Genomic DNA, 16,388 nt, shown 5'->3' with positions numbered 1-16,388 from the left:
TAAAGGTTTCTATAGTTTTGTGAAGAGAAAAAGATTGGTGAAGACAAATGTAGGTCCCTTACAGTCAAGAAACAGGGGAATTTATAATGGGGAACAAAGAAATGGCTGACCAACTAAATACATACTTTGGTTCTGTCTTCACAAAGGAGGACACAAATAACATACCAAAAATGTTGGGGAACACAGGGTTAAGCGAGAGGGAGGAACTGAAAGAAATCAGCATTAGTAGGGAAATGGTGTTGGGGTAATTGCTGGGATTGAAGGCCGATAAATCCCCAGGGCCTGATAATCTACATCCCAGAGTACTTAAGGAAGTGGCCCTAGAAATAGTAGATGCATTGGTAGTCATCTTCCGAGATTCTATAGACTCTGGAACAATTCCTACAGATTGGAGGGTGGCTAACCCCACTATTTAAAAAGGGAGGTAGAGAGAAAACAGGGAATTATAGACCAATCAGCCTGACATCGGTAGTGGGGAAAATTCTAGGGTCCATTATAAAAGATTTAATAGTTGAGCACTTGGAAAACAGTGGCAGAATCAGACAGAATCTGATCCATGAAGTCGTGTATGGCGATGAACAATTAAGTAATTAACTGCAGGAGCAGACTCCACAAACATCCTCACCCTCAATGATGGGGCAGCCCAGCACATCAGTACATAAGACAAGGCTGATGCATTTGCAACCATCTCCAGCCTTCTCCTGAGGTCCCCAGCATCACAGGAGCCAGTCTTCAGCCAATTCAATTCACTTCATGCGATATGAAGAAGCAGCTGAGTGCACTGGATGCAGCAAAGGCTATGGACCCTGATAATATCTTTCATGGGATGTGGGCATCACTTGCAAGGCCAGCAGAATTGCTCTTTAGTTTAGTGGCTTGCTAGACTATTAACTGCTTGGCAGTTAAAAGGCAATCACATTGGAATCACATGATGACAGGTTTCCTTCCCTAAAGGGACCAGATGTGTTTTCAGGACAGTTGATGTTAGCTTCATGGTTATCATTTCTGCAACTAACTTTCAATTCTGGATATTTTTTAATTAATTGAATTGAAATTTCACCTACTGCCCTTGTGGGATTTGAATCCAGGCCCCCATAGCATCAGCCTGGGCCTCTGAATTACCAGCCTATTGATATTACCCTTCTACTGCCATCTCCCCATTGAAGACGGGTGAAGACTTGTGCACCAGAACAAGCCTCACTTTTAGACAAGCTGTTCCCGTACAGCTACATCACTGGCATCTACCTGAAAATGTGGAAAATTGCTCAGGTATGTCCTGTCAACTAAAAACAGGACAAATCCATTCCAGTTCATCAATCAATTCCCAATCATCAAACTGATGGAAGGTGTCTTCGACAGTGCTATCAAGCGACACTTACTCAGCACTAACTTGTTTTGCCACAAACACTCAGCTCCAAATCACATTACAGTCTTGGTCCAAAAGAGTTGACTTCAAAAGGCGAGATGAGAGTGACTGCGCTTGACATCAAGGCAACATTTGTCCCAATGTGGCATCGAGGGGACCCAGTAAAACTGACATCAGTGGGAAACAGAGAAAGCTCTTTACTGGTTGGAGTCACACCTAGCACAAAGGAAGATTGTTATGGTTGCTGAAGCCTAATGAGCTCAGCCCCAGGACATCACTGCAAGTGTCCAAAGCCCAGCCATCTTTAGCTACTTCATCAATTACCTTCCTTCTATCATAAGGTCAGAAATTAGGACGCTTGCTGATTGCACATACTCAGCAGCATTCACAACTCCTCAGGTAATGAAGCAGTCCATTTTCATATGCTGCAAGACATAGACAACATTCAGGCTTGGGCTGGTAAATGACAAGTAACATTCATGCCACACATGTGCCAGTCAATGGCGATCTCCAAGGGGGAATCTAACCATTTTACCTTGACACTCAATAGCATTAACATCACTGAATCCCTCACTATCAGTATGGGGGTTACCATTGACTACAAACTGAACTGGACCAGCCATATAAATACTGTGGTTACAAGAGCAGATAGAGGCTGGGAATTCTGTAGCAAGTAACTCACCTCCTGACTCTCCAGAGCCTGCCCATCATTGACAATGCACAATTCAGGAGTGTGATGGAATACTCTGGATGAGCACAGCTCCAACAGCACTCAAGAAGCTTGCACCATCCAAGTCAAAGCAACCCGCTTAATCAGCACCCCATCCACCACCTTATAAACATTCACTCCCTCCGCCACCAGCGCATAGTGGCAGCAGCGTATACCATCTATATGGTGCTTTGCAGCAACTTTCTTCCTCCTGGATGTTTCACTGGAGTTTTGTTGTTTCCAGACTGCAAATCCTCCCCTTCTAATACCCTGTGAAATTGGGCACATGAAGGGCGGGCCTGCGTGAGAAGGGCAGTGGTGGCGGGAGATAAAAACTGGCGGCAGACAGCCCCTTCACCCTGTTTCTCCCTTACAAAGCTGAATTCTGACGTCAAAGGAAAACAGGTAGGTGATTGGTGGGTATCTCCTCCCTGTCTCTTTTGATTGGCCAAGTGGTTTAAATCAGCAAATGTTATTACAGCTGAAGAGTACAGTTAAGAAATTCACTTTTAAATTATTTAGCATCCAAATTAATTAATTAAATAGAATAGAGGTGGCTGGCAGGCGATGTGTTGCAGCTGTTGTATGTGGGATCTGGTAGACGCCGGTGCAAACCATGGCAACCACATCTGCAGCAAGTGTTGGCTGCTCGAGGAACTTCGGCTCAGAGCTGATGAGCTGGAGCCTGAGCTGCGGGCACTGCGACACATCAGGGAGGAGGAGAGTTACTTGGACACTGTATTTCAGGAGGCAGTCACATAACCTTAGATTAATTACATTAAATTTTGACCATGGTCAGGGACAGCAGGTTGTGACTGTGAGTGAGGCAGGTATGTGGATCCAGAATTTAGATTTGGAGGAACCCTAGCCAGTGCCCTTGCCCAATAGGTACGAGGTTCTTGCTCCTGGTGTGGACGAGGGCACAGATGCAAGGAGGATGAGTGAACTGACCACAGCACTGTGGTACAAAGCACCATTCAAGTGGGGGAAGAAAAGATAAATATAGTAGTAATAGGGGATAGCATAGTTAGAGGAACAGATACTGTTCTCTGCAGCAAAGACAGAGAGTCCCGAAGGCTGTGATGCCTACCTGGTGCCAGGGTTAAGGATATCTCTTCTGAGCTGGAGAGAAACTTGGAGTGGGAGCGGAAGGAACCAGTTGTCGTGGTTCATGTAGGTACCAACAACATTGGTAGGACTAAGAAACAGGTTCTGCCGAGGGATTACAAGTGCCTCGGAGTTAAATTAAAAAACAAAACCACAAATTAATAATCTCCGTATTACTATCTGAGCCACATGCAAATTGGTGTAGGGTAAATAGATTAGAGAGATAAATGCATGGCTCAAAGATTGCTGCGGGAGAAATGGGTTTCGATTCATGGGGCACTGACACCAGTACTGGGGAAGGAGAGAGCTGTTCTGTTGGGATGGGCTTCCTTTGAGCCATGCTAGGACTGATGTCCTGGCGAATTGTATAACTAGGATTGTAGATAGGACTTTAAACTAATCAGTTGGAGGGGAGGGTTCAATTCAAAAAAAAATGAGAGAGCAGAGGAGCAGGGTAGTGAAGAGGTGAACAATAATCAAAGTGTAACAGGAAGGGGCAGACAATATAAGCAGAAGAGTACAGCAGAAATTAGAACCAGAATGAATAGTAATGGTTAAAAAGTCAAAGCTTAAGGCTCTTTATCTGAATACAAGCAGCATTCGTAACAAGATAGCTGAGTTGATGGCACAAATAGAAATAAATGAATATGACTTGATAGCTATTACAGAGACGTGGTTGCAGGGTGATCTAGACTGTGAACTCAATATTCAAGGGCATTCGTCATTCCAGAAAAATAAGCAAAAAGGAAAAGGAGGTAGGGTAGCTTTGTTAATAAAGGAAAGTATCAGTATGGTGGTGAGTAGTGATATAGGCGCAATAGATTGTGATGTGGAATCAATTTAGGTAGAAATATGGAATAGCAAGAGGGGGAAATCATGGGTAAGAGCCGTCTATAGGCCTCTGAAGCATTGCCTCACTGTGGGACAAATTATAAACCGGGAAATAATAGAGGTGCGTAAAAAGGGCACTACAATTGTCATGGGTGATTTTAATCTGCATATTGACTGGACAAATCAGATTATCAGGGGTAACATGGAAGATGAATTTGTAGAGTGCATCAGGGATTGTTTCTTAGAGCAATACATTGCAGAACCTATCCGGGAAAAGGCTATTTTAGATCTAGTAATGTGTAATGAGGTGGGATTAATAAGATATATCGTAGTTAAGGATCCTCTAGGGGATAGCAATTACAACATGGTAGAATTTCAAATTCAGTGTGAGGGCGAGCAATTCGGGTCTCAAACCAGTGTCCTCAGCATAAATAAGGGCTATTACAGAGGTTGAAGAAAGAGTTGTCTAAAGTGGGCTGGGAAAATAGACTAAGGGTAAGGTCAGTGCGTGAGCAGTGGCAGACATTTATGCAGATATTTCATAATGCTCAGCAAAAGTTTATCCCGGTCAAAAAGGAAAGGCTCGATGAGAAGGATGAGCCACCTGTGGTTAACAAAGGTGGTCAACGAGAACGTCCAATCAAAAACTAAGGCATACAGAGCGGCGAAAACTACTGGTAAGCCAGAAGATTGGGAATTTTTTAGAAACCAGCAGCGGATAACTAAAAAGTTAATAAAGAGGGGGAAAATTGATTATGAAAGTAAATTGGAAAGAAATATAAAAACAAACAGCAAGAGCTTCTACGGGTATATAAAAAGAGAGTGGCTAAAGTGAGCATGGGACCCTTGGAGGATGCAAATAGAGAATTGATAATGGGGAACAGGGAAATGACAGATAATTTAAACCAATATTTTGCATCAGTCTTCATGGTGGAGGACACTACAAATATCCAAAGGGATATCAGTGGGAGGAAAGATCTTGTAACAGTCTCTATCACCAAGTACAAAGCATTTGATAAACTAATGGGACTAAAGACAGACAAGTCACCAGGACCTGATGGCCTGCATCCAAGGGTTTTAAAGGAAGCGGCTGCAGAGATAGTGGAGGCATTGGTCGAAATATTCCAGAACTCACTGGATTCCAGGAGGGTCCCAGCGGATTGGAAAACAGCTAATGTGATGCCCCTGTTCAAGAAGGGAGGGAGACAATAAGCAGGAAACTATAGGCCAGTCAGCCTAACATCTGTTGGGAAAATGCTAGAGTCCATTATGAAGGAAGAAATAGTGGGACATTTAGAAAAGCTTAATGCAATCAAACAGAGTCAACATGGCTTTGTGAAAGGGGAATCATGTTTGACAAATTTGCTAGAGTTCTTTGAGGACATAACAAGCACAGTTGATAAAGGGGAACTAATAGATGTAGTGTATTTGGATTTCCAGAAGGTATTCGATAAGGTGCTACATAAAAGGTTGTTGCACAAGACAGGAGCTTGCAGTAATGTATTGGCATGGATGGAGAATTGGTTAACACACAGAAGACAGAGAGTCGGGATTAATGAGTCTTTTTCAGATTGGAAAGGCGTAACTAGTGAAGTGTTACAAGGATCAGTCCGAGGGCCTCAATTATTTATTATCTATATTGGAGGAAGGAGCAGAGTGTAATGTGTCCAGATTTGCTGATGTTACAAAAATAGATGGGAGGGCATTTTGTGATGAGGACGTAAGGAATCTGCAAGGGGATATAGATAGGTTGAGTGAGTGGGCAAAAACTTGGCAGATGGAGTTTAATGTAGGAAAGTGTCAGGACATGCACTTTGGTAGGAAGAATCAAAAGGCAGACTATTATTTAAATGGAGAGAGACTCCAAAAAGGTGCAGCATAGAGGCATCTGGGTGTTCTTGTGCCTGAAACACAAGAAGTTAGCATGCAGGTGCAGCACGTAATTAAGAAGGCAAATTGAATTTAGGCCTGTAATGCTAGGGGGTTGGAGTTTAAAAATAGAGAAGTCTTGTTACAACTGTACAGAGTATTGGTGAGGCCGCACCTGGAGTACTGTGTACAGTTTTGGTTCCTGTATTTAAGAAAGGATATACTGGCATTGGAGGCAGTTCAAATGAGATTCATTAGGCTGATTCCTGGGATAAAGGGGTTGACTTTAAGAACAGCTAAACAGGTTAGGCCTTTATTCATTAGAGTTTAGAAGAGTGAAGGGTGATCTTATTGGAACGTACAAGATTCTAAGGGGGCTTGACAAGGTAGATGTCAGGGAATCTCGAACTATGGGACATAGTTACAGAATAGGGGGACATTCATTTAAAACTGAGATGCGAAAGAATTTCTTCTCTCAAAGGATAGTGAATGTCTGGAATTGCCGACTCCAAAGAGTTGTGGAGACTAGATCATTGAAAGTAGTTAAAGAGGAGGTAGATAGATTTTTGAAATATCGGGAAGTTGAGGGCTATGAGGAGCTGGTGCAAAAGAGGAGTTGAGGCCTGGGGCAGATCAGCTATGATCTTACTGAATGGCGGGGCAGGCTTTAGGGGCCTAATAGCCTGCTCCTGCTTCTATTTCTTATGTTCTTAACTCACCAAGTCTCCTTTAATTGCACCTTCAAAATCCGTGACCTCTACCACTCACCATCCAGTCCTGAGTGGAAATATGTCACTGTTCCTTCACTGTCATGGGATAAAAATTTTGGAATTCCCTCTCTAACAGCACCACTTGGACTGCAGTGGTTCAAGAAGATGGCTTACCAGCATCAATCAAAGACTATTGCAGATGGGCAACAAATAAAAAAAAACCTCACATATGCTCATTCACCAGCTTGGTGCCCTCAGTGAGTCTTCTAGACTGACCAAGACCCAAAAATCCTAGGTTATACTCCCCCCAAGAAGGCACTGTGACAATCCAATCATAGGGAAGGCACATAAATGTTCAGGCATAGGCACCAAATCACGTTACTTCAGATCTAACTGGGGAAAAGCATGACTTTATTTTTCTAGTCAATTGCAACACAAGGATCTCAAGAAAGACTATTAAATACTATTGAACAAAAAACTGTGGATGTACTGCAGAAGAAAATGCTGTTGATGATCTTCAAGGTCTGAAATAAGCACAATAAGTTGCTCCAAGGTAAAGAAAGATGCCAAATCGCTGGCGGGTAAAGGTGCAGATTAAGATATTTGTTCAGCCACTATGTGGTGCTGTGGAGCAGGGTTAGTTGTGCGTTGCGTGTAGGGAATGGTAACTGCTGCAGGAGTGTAGCCTGGAAATTCAGTTTAAAAAAAAAGGTATTTCCTCAGATATACTATCTCTTGGAAGAATTGTCGAATGCATTGGAGGCCTGTGGGTTTTTTTTAAATTGGTAGGGTTGTTTGTCGCATGTTTCTGCCCCACATTGTTGCTAAGGAATAATTTGAGAAAGTACTTCAGCAAGAGCTCACTCTGGGCTGCTGCTCAAATGGAGACTCGGTGGACATTTTGAGGCCTTGAGCACAGCAGGAATTAATATTATTTTTAAAACAGAAACTATCCTCCCCCCCCGCCCCCGCCCCCCAAATCAAGTGCTGCTTTTTATTTTATTTCTCGTGTTTTTCTTATTAAATCTAAACTTTGCCCGTTGCACTGTAGGCCTCTGAGCAGAATATTTTAAAAACCTATTCCAGCCACACTGCAGCGTCTGGAAGACTCTTCGAATTTAAGCTGATGGGAAGTACTGGGCCTAAACTGCAACTTTTTTTGCAGAGTAGATCTAAGTACGGGAGATATTTATATAATAGCCCAACCACTTCTAAATTTTTTTAATGAATTGTTTTAATCTTATTTTTGGTACTAAGTTTTGATATAAAATGCAAAAAACTAGGCCATGTTGATTTGAATAGCAGTTTTGATGCAACTCATTCAAAGAGTTGTAATTTTGTTAACATACTGAACTATTTATGAATTATATACTTTTAAAATCGGTGAGTTGATTTAAAACCTGCACATTAAGCTGCTCTGCAGAAAAGGCCAACATCTGGTTAGTTTATTAATCAAAGACACAACCTTGTTGAAATGTTCTTTTGTGTTTTAGAAGAATAGAAATAATAGAACTGGACAAAGTTATATGTGTGAGATAAATGTTCAGTGCAAGTTAGAATCTCTCCAGACTTTTTTATTTACCTTTTTTTGTAGTTTAACCACTTTGTTACTTCCAACTATGTTCCTATTGTATTACTTGGTCTCTTATTCTAATTTTCTTAGTCTTTTGGAGTTTGCCTTATTTTTGCTCTGCCATGCCACAGCTATTTTTCCTTTGAATTGTGAAATTAATTTTGGCAACACTAGCAAAAGGATGCGCAAGGAATACATCAGTGTGTGGTAGGGGATGATATTTTCAGACAGGTGAAATGTAAAGTCTGTTTTCATTGCTTTGAAAGCTACAGGAAGGGCTAAATATAAGAGGTAGAATAAACAATGGGGAATTGCGAAATGCCTTAATTTTTCTGTAAGCCCTGAGAGAAATTGAGTATTCTACTTTATATAGTTAGAATTTCTTAAATTCATTTTAATGTACTCTGTTATATAGGAACAAAAACATGTATTATATTTATTTAGAGCACTCTAACTCTCTTGTTATGTGATCTGTCTCCTGCCTTTCTCCATTATTGATTGGCTACTAGTTTGAAAATTGCCTCTGTTAGGATGTTAGTAGTCACCTGAAGCTATTATAATGAAGTACCAAAGAAACTTTGTTTAAAAATTCAGTTTAGTTCAGTGGCATGCAAGGGTAAAGCCATGCCACAATTACCAATCTCACCAGCATCTTCAGGGTGCACACACAAGTCCACTCCCCAGTTAATTTGTAATGGAAGAGTGCAAGCATAAATTTAAAAAGATTTTTGTTTTGCTACATTTTACAATTTCAACAGGCCTCCTAGGTACTTTTAAAATTGAACTTGCTTGGCTTAAACTTCGAAGGCAGTTGGGCACCTGTGAGAAGAAAGAATTTGCATTTATATAATGCCTTTCACGTCCTTACGATATCTCGAAGAATTTTATATCAGTAAATTACTTTTCATGGTAGGGCTGCCAGTGCTGAAGGGAAGAGGAAGTGGAATTGCAGATGAGGCCAGATTCAGTGGGCAACTTTCTTCGGAGGAGCAGAGTTCAGGATTGAGGGGTCTGGCTGAAGGTGGTTACAGAGCTAGGGAGGGGGTGAGGCTGCAGAAGGATTTTAAACACAAGGATGAGAGTTTTAAATTTAAGGCATTGGGAAATCAAGGTCCACTGCAGGTCAACAAAGGTAATAGAGTGAATTTTGAGGAGGATTTGGTGCATGATAGAATCTGAGCAACCGAGTTTTACGTGAGCTGCATCTTGCAGAGTGCGCAGGATGTGAGGTTGGCTAGGTGAATATTGTGGAGTCGGGAGATGATAACTGCAAGGGGATAAGGGTTTCACTGGCAGCTGGGCTGAGGCATGGGTAAAGGCAGGTGATGTTATGAAGGTGGCAGTGGGTAGTCTTTGTGATAAGAGTGTATAGGGTAGGAAGTTCAGTTGGAGTTGAATGGGATACTGGAATTAAGAAGTCTGATTCAGTCTGAAACAATAAAAGGGAGGAGGATTGAATTGGTATTCATGGTCAAAGTTTGTGGTTGTGATGAAAGACAATGGCCTGGATTTTGCAGTCAGATTTGAAACAATGGTGCTCATTATTCATTACTGACCTCAAAGAAAGTTGCCCACTGGATCCAGCAATCTCTGGTGTGATTTTCACTTTCCCAACATCATTTTGAATCTGGCTCCAAGTCAAGGGATCTCTGGGTGCCCAACAATACTGAGAGTAAAAATAAAAATAAAAATACTTGATCCTCACCGTCCAAGGGCCCAAACACTCCTTTCAAGTGAAGCAGCATTTCACTTAACTTCCCTCAGTTTAGTCTACTGCATTCGTTGCTCCCAATGCGGTTTCCTCTACGTTGGAGAGACCAAACGCAGACTGGGTGACCGCTTTGCAGAACACCTTCGGTCTGTCCGCAAGCATAACCCAGACCTACCTGTTGCTTGCCATTTCAACACTCCATCCTGCTCTTATGCCCACGTGTCTATCCTTGGCTTGCTGCATTGTTCCAGTGAAGCTCAATGCAAACTGGAAGAACAGCACCTCATCTTCCGAATTGGCACTTTACAGCCTTCCGGACTGCATATTGAGTTCAACAATTTTAGATCATGAACTCTCTCCTCCAACCCCACCCCCTTTCCGATCCCCCCCCGCCCTCTTTTTTCCCCCAATAATTTATATAGATTTTTCTTTTCCCACCTATTTCCATTATTTTAAAATGTATTTCCATCCATTGTTTTATCTCTAACTTTTAGCTTATTTCGATTCCTTCACCCCACCCCCACTAGGACTATCTGTACCTTGCTTGTCCTGCTTTCTACCCTTAATTAACACATTCCTTAGATAATATCACCAGCTTCAGCACCTCTTTGTCCTTTTGTCTATGACATCTTTTGGTTATCTCCACCTCTCACTGGCCCTCAATCCAGCTATACTTGTCCCACCCTGCCCCCCCCCCCCCCCCCCCAAACCAGCTTATACTTCACCTCTTCTATTTTTACTTAGTTCTGTTGAAGAGTCATAAGGACTCGAAACGTTAACTGCGTCCCTCTCTGCAGATGCTGCCAGACCTGCTGAGTTTTTCCAAGGATTTTTATTTTTATTTTTGTTTTGGATTTCCAGCATCTGCAGTTTTTTGCTTTTATCTTAATACTGTCTTTCAGAAAAATAAATAATTGTGACATGCACATGGGATTAAGGTGGAAGCTGAAATATCAAACATTTTATTAAAAAATTATTTAAGAGCTTGAAATCCTTATCGTAATGCACAATTTTGACATTACACAAATATAAAAACAGTTTTCCAGGGGCAGGAGCATCCTTCAGCAGTGGTTATGAATAGTGCACACTTACTACTACAACAACGACAACTTATATAGTGCCAAAAAGAGGTTAAAATGCATTTACAGAGTATTATAAAACAAAATAAGACACTGAGCCACATAAAAAAAAATTAGATCGGATAACCAAAAGCTTGGTCAAAGAGATAGGTTTTTAAGGAGTTTCTTAAATGAGGGAAGTGAGGTAGAGAGATGAAGAGGTGTAAGGATGGAATTCCAGAGCTTAGGGCCCAGGCAGCTGAAGGCACAGCCATCCAAAGGTAGTGCGATTAAAATCGGGATGCTCAAGAGATCAGAGTTCAAAGAGTGCAGATATCTTGGAGGGTTGTGGGGCTGGAGGAGATTAGAGATAGGGAGGGGCAAGGCCATGGATGGATTTGAAAACGAGGATGAGAATTTTAAAATCAAGGTGTTGCTTGACTGGGAGCCACTGTAGGTCAGTGAGCACATGGCTGATAGGGGAATGGGACTTGCTGCGATTTAAGGCACAGGCAGCAGAGTTTTGGAAGATTTCAAACTACTGTTCCATCTTAAACTTCCTTTTCCTCTCCAAAGTCCTTGAACATGTTGTCACCTCTCAAATCCGTTCCCACCTTTCCCAGAACTCCATGTTTGAATCCCTTCAATCAGGTTTCTGCCTCACCACAGCTCTAATCCAAATTACAAATGACATCCCACGTGACTGTGACAAAGGTAAACCACTTCACCTCATCCTTAAAATGCATTTTAACCTCTTTTTGGCACTATATAAGTTGTCGTTGTTGTAGTAGTAAGTGTGCACTATTCATAACCACTGCTGAAGGATGCTCCTGCCCCTGGAAAACTGTTTTTATATTTGTGTAATGTCAAAATTGTGCATTACGATAAGGAATTCAAGCTTTTTAATAATTTTTTAATAAAATGTTTGATATTTCAGCTTCCACCTTAATCCCATGTGCATGTCACAATTATTTATTTTTCTGAAAGACAGTATTAAGATAAAAGCAAAAAACTGCGGATGGAATGTGGGAGACCAGCCAAGAGTGCACTAGAATAGTCCAGCCTAGAGGTAACGGAGGCTTGAATGAGGATTTCAGCAGCGGATGAGCCAAGACGGTAAAGTCAGGCAATGTTACAGAAATAGGCGGTCTTAACAATGGCACGAGTATTCGACTTGAAGCTCATCTCAGGATCAGATATGACATCGAATCGCAAACATACTGGCTATTCTCAGATTCTTGCCTGGGAGAGGGATAGAATCAGTAGCTAAGGAATGGAGTTTGAATGGAGACTGAAAATAATGGCTTCAGTCTTTCCAGTATTTAATTGGAGAAAATTTCTGCTCATCCAATACTGGATGTCGGATAAGAAATCTGATAGTTTAATGGAGAAGTTGAGAGCGGTGGCGGTGAGTTAGATTTGGGTGTCATCCGCGTACATGTGAAAATTGACACTGTGCCTTCAGATGTTGACACCAAGAGGCAACATGTAGCTGAGAAATAGGAGGGGGCCAAGGATAAATCCATGGGGGACACTAGATGCAGGAGAAGGAAGAGGTGATTCTTTGGTTACAATTAGATAAATAAGAATGGAACCAGGTAAGTGCAGTCCCACCCAGCTGGACGTCAGTCAGGAGGCGTTGGAGGAGGATGGTGTGGTCAATTGTGTCAAAAACTGCAGACAGGCTGAGAAGGATGAGGTGAAGTGGTTTACCTTTGTCACATTCACGTGGGATGTCATTTGTAATTTGGATTAGAGCTGTGGTGAGGCAGAAACCTGATTGAAGGGATTCAAACGTGGAGTTCTGGGAAAGGTGGGAACGGATTTGAGAGGTGACAACATGTTCAAGGACTTTGGAGAGGAAAAGGAAGTTTAAGATGGAACAGTAGTTTGCAAGGACAGTGGAGTGAAGGGTTGGGTTTTTGTGGAGATGGGTGATGACAATGCTTTTACAGGGCATAACAGTTTTGGAAGTTTTAAAAGAGCAATATTACAGCATAAAAGTAGAAGTTCTCATCAGTTTGGTGATTTCCCATCGATTGCACTTGTTGGGAGGTTGGGGGAGGGGAGGGGGGCCCATCCTGTGGAAAAGCGTGAATCACTGACAGTCACTTCTTGATTCCCACATGTAACAGTGCATGTGCATACTCCAGATGATGTTGTTAGTACTAAAGCCGGGCCAATAGCTTTGGTGTTCGTTGTTCATATTGGTCAGTTGAGGAAAACTGCATCTCATCCAAGACTGGATGTGTTAAGCAATCTGACAGCATGGAGACAGGACAAGTGGAGAGAGGTGGCTGAGTTGTCTATCATCAGCATACGTGTGGAAGCTGACCACATGCCTGCAAATTATGTCACCAACTAGCAATATGTATTTGAGGAAGAGGGGGGCAAGTATAGATCTTTGGGGGATTCTGGAGATAGCAGTGCTAAGCAGGTAGAATTGCCATTGATGGAGAAGCGCTGGCTTTGACTGCATAGATAAGAATGGAACTGTACAAAGATAATCCATCCAAGCTGAACAGTGGAGGAGACAGTTTACAGGGCATGGTTGACCTTGTCCAGCTGCAGAAAGGCAAGGAATGTTGAGGATTACAGCATCTTGATCCCTGTCACAGAGGATGTTGCAGCTGTTCTGGCAATGCCACCTTCCATGCCTTACTTTTTTCCACCGAGGATTCCCCTTCACTGTGGTTGACAAGGCCCTCAACCCATTTCTCACACTCCTGCTTTCACCCCTTGCCCTCCCTCCCCGAACCATGAGAGTCCTCCTTATTCATACCTGCCTCCACTTTCAACAGATCACCCCCTTGTGTTTCCAGCATAATTCCCCCATCAAAACCTCAGGAGATGCAACACCTGCCCTTTCACCTCCTTCCTTCCCACTGTCCTGTACCCTAAACACTCACTCCAGGTGAAACTGCAATTAATTGTTGTTTTGATTTATTATACTGTATTCATTGCTCATGATCTGATTGCCTCTACATTGAGATCAAACCCAGGTTGGGTGATTGTTTTGCAGAGCAGTGTTATTTAATCTGCAAGCTTTGACTCTCAGCTTCTGGTTACTTGTCATTTTAAGTGATTCTGCTGATGCCATTTACACCTCCTTGAGACCAATCTTTGATTTCTTTACTTGTCCCCTTCCCATTCCATTTTACTTTGCACCATCATCCCTTTAGTCATCTTATCACTCCTGTCTCCACCCTTTCATGATCCCCCCCCCTTCCTTTCATCCCCTCTGTCCTTTTTTGCTGCCTCCATAGTTGCTTCTCCAAGAGTTTAGAAGAATGACAGGTGATCTCATTGAAACATATAAAATTCTAAGAGAATTGACAGGGAAGATGGTGGGAGGAAGATGCCCCAGGCAAGAGAATCTCGAACTAGGCGGTCAGGGTGAGAGGTCAGTATTGAGATGAGAAATTTCTTCACTCAAAGGGTAGTGAGTCTTTGGGATTCTCTACCCAGAAGGTTGTGGATGCACAATTGTGGAGTGTAAGTCACTGATTGATTGATAGAAGGGTTAAATGATCTAATTTTGCTCATATTTCTTGAATTTTTATCTGTCAAATCTCTTTAACACACTCTCTCTCTCTCTCTCTCTCTCTTTCTCTCCACCACTGCCCCCCACCCCACCGTGCTGTAAAAATGTCATCTATCTGAAATGCTAGCTCTGTTTTTCTCTCCATAGATGGCCTAGCCCTGCTGAGCATTTCCAACATTTTTTGTTTTTGTCATTTATGATTTTGGTTAGGATCTTTTTGGCTCTGTGGCAGGAATAGAATCTTGATTTGGAAGTTTCAAATAGGGAATTGCAGGACCAGCCATATAAATACTGTGGCTACAGGAGCAGGTCAGAGGCTGGGAATTCTGTGGAGAGTAACTCACCACCTGACTCGTCAAAGCCTGTCCACCATCTACAAGTCAGCAGCGTGATGGAATACTCTCCACTTGCCTGGCTGAATACAGCAACAACAACACTCAAGAAGCTTGACCTCATCCAGGACAAAGCAGCCCACTTGATTGGCACCCCATCCACAAACATTCGCTCCCTCCACTACCAAGATGTATATGCAGCAACTCACCAAAACTTTTCGATAGCGTATTCCAAATCTGCGATCACTACCACCTAGCAGGACAAGGGCAGCAGACACATGGGAACACCACCACCTGGAAGTTCTCCTCCCAAGCTGCTTGCCATCCTGACTTGGAAATATATCGCTGTCCTTAACTGTCGCTAGGTCAAAATCCTGGAACTCCCTTCCTAACAGGACTGTGGGTGTACATCACCACACAGACTGCTGCGATTCAAGAAGGCAACTCACCACTACCTTCTCAAGGGCAACTAGGGATAAGCAATAAATGCTGGCCTTGCCTGTGATGCTAACACCCCATGAGCAAATATAAAAAAAGAGATGGGCACAAGTTTGGTGGGGGGAAAGGGAAATTGAGATGGGGCAATCATTTGCAAAGGCAGAAGGATTGTTAGTCAGAGTTTTGAGGACAGAATTGATGACGGTAGTTTCGAAAGGGAGATAGGTGCCTTTCATGAGGAGAGGGGAATATTTACAGTGTCAGCTGGCACGGGGCCACAAATGGAAGTTGAATCAAGGTAGTGGGAGGTGCTGACTCTCATGACTTTATCATGGACAAGAGAGCATGGGGGAGTCGGGAGGGAAAGTAGAGACACATGTGGGCTCAGGTTGGGTAGGTGCAGCTTGGGCAGAGAATGGAGAGGGGCAGGGGAAGGGGCAGTCGAACGGATGGCCTCCATCTTAGAAAAAACTCCATAAACATTGCGCACTTGTTGGAGGTGAAGAGGTAACCTGGGAGAACCAATAAAATATTCATTTGAAGTCATCAGTGGCACCGCCTTGGATTCATAGTAACTTTTGATAATGAAGAATGGCGTTGCCAAAATAATGTGAACTTGAAAATCGGTTTCCTGGTCTCTGAACAGAAAAATATTGAACTTTATTTTGTTGCTAAATACATCAGCCATTGTTTATTGTTCAAATTAACAAAAAATGCGCCATCTCTAAAAGTTGCTGCCGTGTTTATGCAGCTGTCTTCGAGAGAGAGAAAGTAGAATTCTAGAGGTAGCTGAGCCAGGATTTGCAGTCTGGGTCCACACTCTCCTCTGGTGATAATGCAGCTTTTTAATTCAGGTTCTTCACACTGCTGAGTTCAGAAATTCCACGGCATTAATTAGCACTAATTGTTCAAACCACAGCTGAAACGTATTGGGAGGGAGGGGGTCAGGGGGCGATGCAAATGTTAAAGTCAGTGAATTTGAGCTCCAGTGTCTTGTGCCACAAGGTGCAACGTTTCTCTTGTGAGATCTCTGTATACTAGTTTCTCGATCTCAACCCCAGCTTCAGATGTAGACACCGAAAAAAAGGGGTTGGAGAATTATCTCCATGTTGCACTGGTGCTAAATCACCCACTTTTACT

At 42.6% G+C, this 16,388-nt stretch overlaps 1 protein-coding gene across 3 annotated transcripts in view; it reads left to right on the top strand.

Moving 5' to 3' along the window:
- Nucleotides 1–7,216: 7,216 nt before the first annotated feature.
- Nucleotides 7,217–16,388, top strand: part of LOC121278687 (protein transport protein Sec24B-like) — a 111,550-nt gene continuing 102,378 nt past the window's right edge. For 2 of the 3 annotated variants that reach the window (XM_041189050.1, XM_041189034.1), the window contains exon 1: nt 7,217–7,303. The gene's annotated coding sequence lies outside the window, so the exon portion shown is untranslated. The remainder of the gene's footprint in view (nt 7,304–16,388) is intronic. The other variant, XM_041189043.1, reaches the window with a different exon arrangement.

This window comes from Carcharodon carcharias, chromosome 1 (assembly GCF_017639515.1).
Source record: "Carcharodon carcharias isolate sCarCar2 chromosome 1, sCarCar2.pri, whole genome shotgun sequence".
In the NCBI taxonomy this organism is placed as follows: Eukaryota; Metazoa; Chordata; class Chondrichthyes; order Lamniformes; family Lamnidae; genus Carcharodon; species Carcharodon carcharias.
This window is presented reverse-complemented; position numbering and strand designations above follow the sequence as displayed.